We start from the raw sequence: 9,395 nt of genomic DNA, 5'->3' as shown, positions 1-9,395 counted from the left end.
ATCAGCTCACAGTCTCATCAGGCTGCTCACATGCCTTACACTGAGGAGCAAAATATTGCTTTTCCAGGTGTACATGTGACTTGATTGGACAGGGTTATTTAGAGTCCTGTACGGTACATTTTTTGAGTAAGAGCGAACACAGTATCAAAATCACTGGGTGGCTGATTCTCACAGCAAACGTTGCTGAGGGTGAACACCTATGATCTTCGCAGAAATTGCCCTCGATCGGGAGTGCAGCATAGGGGGAACAGAGAAAAAACACATGAAAAACTTCACAAACCTTTTAAAGCTGTTTTTGGTTTTTTTTTTTTTTTGTTTTTTTTTTTTTTTTTTTTTCCTTTTAATTCTGAGCTGAGTGCATACCTGGCAGTAATTTGGAAAAATACTGAAGGCTGGTACCTTAGGCCAGTCTTTCACTGCTGTTCTTTGCACTTCAGCACATACTTTCAAGCACTTTGCCAACAGCCCTCTCACACAGCTTAATCCTTATCCTGGCAAATATTAATGCATGGGGATTTACAGGAAAGAGATTTAGGATTTCTTAGTTAGGTCTATGTCATAGGTATAGATTTCTCCAGGAGTCCCTTTCTGTCTCCTTTATGGGAACAGTGCAGTGCAAAGAAGCGATGGTAACAGCCAGAATTCAGCCCAATTTACTCACCCTTAAAGAAAACCAAGGAGCTACAGCACATACTGAATGGCAAGAAAATAATCTTTGTTTACTGGACTAAAGCCTGGAGATCCTTACTTGATACAGAGAATGGAAGCAGTTTTGTGGTAAGCCAGCCAAGAAAAACATCCGTTGCTCAGCATGACATCCAGCTAAACTAATCTTTGTTTTCCACAGGAGATGCTTTTTCAATAATTTCTAAGAGCTAAAGGACTTCATTAAAAACCATGCGAGCATTGATCCAGATGTTAATCCTCTCTATACAATGAGACGCCCTCTTGGAAAGCAGTAAAGAATAATTGGTTCATTGGTATCTGGTCCTGAGAAAAGAGAATAGCATTGCCTATTTATTTAATGTTACTATATGGAGGAATTTGTTTCATTGTTTACATAGTTTGAAATGCATTTAATTATAATGGTTTCATGTAATTAAAGTGTAGGTAAACATTCAGTTTCAACCTAAATGCCTTATTGTAGCACTGAAATTCACTATTGTTGCTAAGTCTGATCCAAAGAAAAGCATAACACTTATAAGAAGTGAAACAGGGCTCATTTTTAAATAACCAGTGCTAAGCATAAGTAATATTTCTCAGTTGATCCTTGTAGACTTTTCTTTAGTTCTCATTTTTATATTACTTTTCTATCAGCTTTAACCTTAGAAAATGTTAATAATGTAAAAATAATTCTTAGAAGGGTAGATAAACACCTAAATTGAAAAATAATCCTATTCATGATGCCAGAGAAATTTATATCATGTTAATTTCTCTTCACAAATTTCTGTACAGGCCTTGAAATGCCATTTTAAATATGGTCTTAATAACCTGTTGTCCTTTGACAATTTATTTAGATTTAATAATCTATGATTAAGGAAGAAAAAAATTCAAAATAATCCTGGCTTTGAAACCTGAGTACTGAGTATCTCTACAAGGCAACTGCTTGCTGGCAATTTATTTTTCAGTGTCCCAGCAAGTTAATCTCTTTTTGCTCCATTAGTGGGGATTACCATGAATTTGCAGGAGAGTTATGTTTTGATCTCCACTTTCATTTAGGTTTGGGACATCTTCCTCAATCTTTTCTACAAAGCCACACAACTTCACTACAGTGCTTGTAAAGGAGCTGACCAAGTAGGCAACTGATGCCAGGTCTGTTAAAGACAATAGAATTATGACAGAATGATTTTTCTTGTTATTTTTTAAGTGAAAAATCTATACTACCATGTAGTCTTAATTCCTGCTGCGGTGCCCTCCTTCTTCCTATACTACCTTCCAGCTAACTTGCATCAGTAGTTATGTCCATAAAACACACTCTGTCTCTCTCCGAACTCCTAAAATACTTCACACTTATGTCCAGTTGTTAAACACTTGAGCCCAGTGCTTAACCTCTCATCCTCTGCAATGTTGGAGATCAGCATTCAAAAATCAGCACCATAATGTTCTTCAGAAATGTTTTAAAATTTAATGACGCGACATGTCCTGATGAGAAACATTTAGATCGCAGTCTACTCATGTAAAAGTCAAAAGCCATCATCACTGTGTTCCCCATGGACAGCAAATTAAATTTCTAAGGAGCACTAAGTCCTTCTCTTCCTTCTCTGCAGATTTGGCGCAGCAGTGTACAAAGAGGAGGAAAGCATGTACCCTGTGGCTGCTGGGTGACTGAGATTCAGATGGTATGAGACTTCACTAAGCATTTCTTTGTAGGTCTCTGCCATTACAAATGGTCATAATTAATGGTCTTTTCCCATCTCTGAGACTGCCAGAAAGACTTTACAGCAATTTAGTAGGGAAATTAAGTGAAGAGGCAGCAAAGGGACTCCTGAAGCTGCATCCTGAGACCATTTTTGTCACATTGAGCACGTGAGACTTGGACTGGCATTTATGGTGCCTGACTTCAGAGATCAGACTTCACCAGAGGTGTGTTTTCATGGGAAAAGCCAAGAGCCTGTGTTAGTCTGTACATTCTTCAAGTAGGGGAATTTTTTTCTCCACATCTGATACCAGGTATCTGTTTTCTTTTGGGGCATGGCAGATAAAGTAGATTTTGTCCTATTATCTGGATAGCAAACTTCCACTACTAGCAGAGCAGCATGTTTAATTCTGAAATATGCTGTTCATCTTAGTTCCTTCTCAGCCTCAAGAGTTAATGGATTGTTTCTATCAAGGAAAATAATTTTTTAAAATCTTAATTTACTGTGATCTTCAGTTGTTACAAAGAGCTGAACTGAAATCAAATGAGAGAAAGTATTTTGACATGAAGAACAGATCATGAATTGTAATTGTGTCTTAACTATGCAACCTACAAAAAATAATTGGGGTAATGCTTACAGTAGAAGTTAAGAATTAACTGGTTTAATTTCATTATGACACAAGCAGAGAAGAAATCCCAGGTGAAACATCCAGAACGCAGCCATGGCAAATTGCCACACTAAGTCCTGTTGACAAGTAAAGAATGGTAAAACAGGATTATAGAGAAAAAAGTGGGCAGCAATTCAATTAGCCTGAGTCCTGATAGCATGACAAAGTCTTCAGTAAGAACAAATGAACCTGAGTTTTATTGTTCATGGTTAGAACAAGGCAGCAGTCACTGCTTCCTTCTGCTGAGCCCCTCCCAGTTTCCTTGAAAACAGGAAGGAGAAATATGAGGTTTGTCTTGCATACATATCCTGATCCTAAATACTGACTCGTTCAGTCAGAAAATGACAAAATCAAAGCAAAATTTAATTGAAACGGTGAGGACTGAAAACAGAAATGCTGCAGAAGTTAGAAGCAGTACATTTCAGAAATCAAGAAATCAAGTAATGTTTTCAAATTCCTATTGGGATAAAAAGATAGCAAACAAGAAGCAAAGGCAAAGTTGCATCAGGACAGTTCTTGATTATTTTGCATTTCTACCTAAAAATGACAAACACATGAAGCAATGGTAAATACCTTAAGTATTTTATGTATGAGCTATAATAAATTTAAAAAATTGTCAGGCCAAACAGTTGATGTTAAAGAAAAATGCTTGGGCTTACGCTAGTACTTTCTACACAGAGATCCAATGTAGTGATAGAAATGTTAGATATAATTTTAACTTATAGAAATAACTGAATTTATCTGGCAACTAAACCCCACTCTAGCTATAGCTTTCATAACATTAGAAATAGTTGCCCAAGGTTTTGGTTATATGCTTAATCTTTTTTCTAAGTCTGTTTCTCAAAGCTTGAGGTTTGTTCAGACCTGGTAGCCAAACCACATTTTTTGGAACTGGTTTGCAATGGAACAATATATGAACACCAGTGAATTAAATTAAATCCTGCACCAACCCTGTAGCTACTAAATATGTCTCTTCCTTTTCTTCTCAGACACGTAAAACTCATGTACTTATATTACTGATTTTTTCCTCAATCAAGTCAAAGAAAATCCTGTAAATGCCTACCTTTTTTCCAAGAAAGCGACAGGAAACGTCTCTTTAAAAATAATCTCCTCAGATATATAAATTTATTCTTTTCACTCCTCTGCATTTTTTCAAATCCTGGAATTCAAGCTTAACAAATTCTATTTTACTACAATACAGTCTTATTTTTAGGTAATATGGGACAGAGACCACATATTAAATGTTGATTAGAATAACCTGTGAATTCAGTGAGCTTGAAAGTGCTTTTGTAAAAATGTGCAGATAGGGATGTCATCTCGGTAGAAGAGCACCAAGCCCCTCTAGGAAGGCTGAAGATACTCAAGTACTCCTAGGTAGAGGTGACATTTGAATGCCTGGATTATCCAAGGCCACAAAAACTGAATTAAGAACCCCTGTTCTATCACGTACTCATCTTTTCACCACAAAGGGACAACTGTTACATCCGCAAAAATAATTCTAAACATACACTTAGAATTTTTTTTTTTACTTTACAAATGTTATGAATTTTGTCCATAAAAGAAAATAAACCTTCTATAACTAGTAATTGCACATAAATAACCCCCTCTCCACCTTCCCTAGCCCATACCTATTAAGCAGGATATAAAAATTTGCAGTGCTACTTTGCCTCTTAGATCTTGAACTGAAGATATTAGGTGCTGTAGCACTGTTAGATCTCACTGTTAGATTACTTATAAACTCCAAAATTAGCATTTGTCAATGCTGAAACCTACTTTGCATTAGTTTTAAAGGGCTCTTCGAAAGACTTTATTTGGAAGGCTGGAGAGCCTAATGTTGGGTCCTGCATTCACAAGCAAACTACTTGGATTGCACGAAATCGTTTAATGGTATTTTTACCTAGCTTTTATTGCCTCATTTGGCCTTTATTACTATTTTTATCACCAAATTATTAGCTAATGAACATTAGTTCAAAATAAGGAAGGAAGAAATAAACCAGTCAACCAGCCCATCCAACTTGAAATAGGTTGATTAAACCAGGGCATTTCCACACTGAGGAGGAAAATCAACTTGATAACTTGGTCCTTCCTTAATAAGACAGCGATGGCTTGGGAAATTTTTCACTGCATTTTTAAAGTTCCAATATTCAGTATACTTATGTCAGTAAGATTATTGTTATTGAATAATTACGGGCAGGCACTGAAACTATCCATAGAAAATACTGAAATCTTCAGTCCAACAGAATGCTAAATTATTGCCTAATCTGAGTGCAGAAGACTTCAACAAGTTATTCAAATGTTTCAAACTAGGTACACACATTTTCGGAATGGATACCTTATTTATTCTTACTTCGAAGATGATCACAGAAACATCTAGCATCTTGCAGAATAGGTGTAACATACAATTAAATGGAAGTTTGCAACACGTGTATTTTTTAGGCAATCAGTGTGCCCTAGCATTGCTAACAATCCTGAAATAAGCTTACTTTTTGTAGGGAGCATTTCAAAATTCAAGTATTTCAGACTTACAAGAAATGCCTATTTTTTGGAAGTTCAGAAGGCCTTGTATGAGTGTTTTTCAAGGATTTGAAATGTGATACTCATTAAATCGCACACTACTCTTGTTCTGAAAGAATAAACCTAAGCTAGCTGATGTACATTATCTGCAAAAGTTCTATGGATAATTGTTTCCAAAAAGAGAGGACAAATTTCTTTTTAAATAATTTGAGAGTTATTTTTACAGCCTAACAATGTTGATGGATAGATTTGAATGAGGAAGAAAAAAAAAAAAAAAAAAATCTTTGAAGGGCAACGAATTGAAGCCCCATTATTTCAGACATTGGAAACAGATAAAGCTGTAAAATTATAAGTATCTTCCTCTCCTGAAGGAGGAAAGGTTAGGCTACTCAATATCCTTCTCCACCTTTCTCTGATTTGCTTCTGCTTCTGAAACCAAACATTTCCTCCTGCAACAAATTCTCTTAGCTTAGCTGCCCCAAAGGACACTTGGTACCAAAAAAGTAAAACAGCTAACGAGATGGGTATGGCAACAACTGACCACACAATCCCAGATTGAACTTCAGTTTTCTTTACCTAGATACTCTTTTGTTTTGCAGTCTTTTTGACATGTGATGTACCAAAATGTGTGAATCTCTCAATTAAAAAATGTAATTATGTGTTATTCCAAAACTTGTTACATTTGAAGGTGATCATTGTAACATTATACATTTTTCTTCTGTAACTGCTTTTTTTATACGTATCATTTTCTGAGAAATATGTTTGTGAAAGGCATATCTCCTAGTAAAAATACAGGGACATTTTAGAACCAACAGAAGTAAAAAATTCAATCTCTAATATTTATAAAATCGCCCATGGTGAAACATCACACACATTTCAATAAAGAAAGGATGTACTTTTTAATGACACCCACTGTATATGTTCTTCAGGAAATCTTGTATAACCAGTTCCCCACATTGCATCTTTTTTTTTGTTTTATTCATCTAAATATTATTGAGCCAGCTCAAAGGAAAGAGGAACTTTATCACAGAAAATTTCCAGTTGTTGAGTGCAACTGCTCAGTCAAATTACTGAAGTTTAAAAATTTTCTAACAAGACTTTTCTTTTTAGGAAAATAATATTTTTCTTAAATAAAACATTTTATATAGTAAAGTATCAACTACCTCTCTCATGAGCACTGTTCAAGTAATTATACGCAATGTGAAATACAGTGACAAAATATAAGGGTATCTTATTTTCCTTTCTTGGAAAGATCACTAAACTCAGGCTGATATTTCAGTAGCAAGAACTTAAGCAAGATTATTTCATGCAAGTAAGTTCATGAACTTCAGGAAAACAAAACACAGAACAATTTCATTACACAGAAAAGAGAATAAGGAATATTTTATCAAAACTCAAGCTTTTTCTTGGAATGTTTTCTAGTTCATTAGTACACAGTTGTGAGCCAAAGACCGAAGTAAGCAGCACCTTAAAGACAAAAAATACATTCATTAACCCTAGGTCAGGTTCTCTATGAATTTCAGAGAATAACTCACCAAGAGAGTAATGTTCAAACAGCTACATTTTTCACATTTCCATGTGTCTTACTGTCTTAGAGACCCTTCTTTTTATGGTCAATAAATGTGTCTGCAGCCCACCAGCACACAAAGTCTAGCAGAGTTACAGAAGAGACTCAAGGCAGCACGAGGCCATGATTTCTTGGACACTGAACGGTAAAGTCTCTAGCAGCCACTCACCACAAGTAGGATCCTTCTCTGATTTATCTACCAACCACATTAAAAGTCCTGATCCCTTGCTGGAAAGTCATCTTTTCAGAAATTTGGGAGTTCTTTCAATGTGTGGGTTTGGAGACGATCACTTCTTGTAGCACATGCTTTTGTCTGAAGACGTGTTCAAAAACATAAGAGATGGCATGGCCAGGGTGCAATATCTGGATACCATCTGTGTTTAGACTTTTCTTTATTAAAAAAGCATAATGGTAATATGTTTAAAGGTAATGAAAGGTAAGAATAAGGGACTGAACAAATGTGAAGAAAACAAAATTGTATTTGTAATTTGTAAAGTGTGCCAGACGATTACACTAACATGCGGTTTAGAAACGCTTATTAATACAGGCAAAGAGACGGGAGGAAAAAAAAGGATAGATATAGAAAGGCTAGGGATATAGTTATGGGAATCCTTAGAGTCTGACATATTAGCAAATTTTGAAACTAATTCCTCATGAGAATCCCTTTAATGAAACACATTCATGAAATCTGCATTGAAATGATTGCAGGGATCTATGCAGAAATTTACTTTGAAAAATTACTTCCATACCAGTCAGTTTTTCCAATTTAATTTAGAACAGTCTGAATTTACTGAAAAGTACAAAACTGATTGATTTCTGAAGACCACATCTTGTAGTAAATAGCATTGTTCTGTCTGGGGGAGGAATTTGCCATCATTTCTCTCATGCGCTTGGTGGAGTTGGATCAATGCAGCTTCAAGCAAAACCTTGACTCTGGGCCTTTTCCTGCAGAGCCTTTGGAGACGGGGCTGTGGGCCCGGTGGGCAATGCTCACTCTGGCTGGTAAAACAAACCTTGGTCTGCAAGCAGGGATGTGATATTCCTTCCCAGCCACGAACAATGTGAGCAAATTTAAGCTTTCCATAACCTTAATCTGGTCTTTTGTATTTCTAGCCTTTTCAATTACTTTCTAAAATGTTTTTGTTTTTTTTTTTTAGTAAAAGTAAAGTAAATGCATCATAGGTTAAAAAAAGCATGCTAATTTTTGGTTTGGATCCTATTCTTCATGGTTAGATCATCATCACTATTAAACTTGAACACTAAGTACCTTCTGCTTGATACAAAATAAACAGTAACTGCTAATAACTGCCAAAATCTAAAGGAAACCCATTAACCCTTCTCTCATCTCACTTCTAACAGAAGGAAATATTCTTGATTATGGTTCTGCCCTCTATAGTAGGAGGCAGTTATGTTATAAATTGTTGGGGTAGGGTTATAAATACTACGTTTCACTTATTCAATACATTTTTTTCGTATTTCAGACCGCACACATACACGTATGTTCATTTTGTAGCCTGCAATCAGTCATCCTGAGACAGTCCTCTGCCTTAGCTAGCCAGCTGTAGTTGATGATTGATTCACTTGCCAGTGCCTTACCACCACACCTCTTTCTTTTGGGTTATTACAGTAGTCTTTGCCTTTCCTACAAAGAAGAAAAAATTCACCTGACACATACTTGCAAACAGAAAAGCACATTTGTTATAAGAAATGCAAATACCTCCTCTACTTCATGCATATAAACTGAATTTCTGTTAAAACATTTTCTTCATCGGACATTGGGAACTGTGGCCGGAAGGGATATCAATTGCCCTGTACAAATGCTCCAGTGTTGGTTTTAGCAACACTGTCAGCCTGCTTTACCTATCATGCTAATGTATTTAGAAAAACCAAATCTGTAGTCTGTCATTTACACAACCACTGCACATTCACTATTTTAAATTCTCATTCCACCACATTTATAGTTACCTTTGTAGTCCTCCTTACGGCACATGGATTGCCATATCCATTTGAGTTTCTGAAGCAGGGAGAAAAAGCCTGAGGCAAGGATTTTAATGGAGCCACACACACACCCCTTTAGCTCCTTTCCCTTTTATCGGAAACCCAGCTTCATCCCTCCATCTACAGCAAGCCGTTAGATGTCAGCTTTGCTGAGCATCAGAGCTCTGTAATAGACTGCCACTCCACCCTTCCTGCTTCAAAACGGAATAGCTCATGGACTGCACTGAAACAAATATTGTTCCAACACACTCAGCTGGCAGGCCGGTGGTGTGCCGGGGATGGCCGTGGAGCC

The 9,395-nt window shown here is 36.3% G+C and overlaps 1 long non-coding RNA gene across 1 annotated transcript; it reads left to right on the top strand.

Moving 5' to 3' along the window:
• Positions 1-554: 554 nt before the first annotated feature.
• Positions 555-6,342, top strand: LOC116961880. Its single transcript, XR_004407187.2, has 3 exons — positions 555-777; positions 1,720-1,812; positions 2,268-6,342. It is a non-coding gene; the product is annotated as an uncharacterized LOC116961880 (long non-coding RNA).
• Positions 6,343-9,395: the final 3,053 nt, after the last annotated feature.

The sequence above is a fragment of the Tyto alba genome, unplaced genomic scaffold (assembly GCF_018691265.1).
Source record: "Tyto alba isolate M040663 unplaced genomic scaffold, T.alba_DEE_v4.0 Super-Scaffold_1, whole genome shotgun sequence".
NCBI classification, from domain to species: domain Eukaryota; kingdom Metazoa; phylum Chordata; class Aves; order Strigiformes; family Tytonidae; genus Tyto; species Tyto alba.
This window is presented reverse-complemented; position numbering and strand designations above follow the sequence as displayed.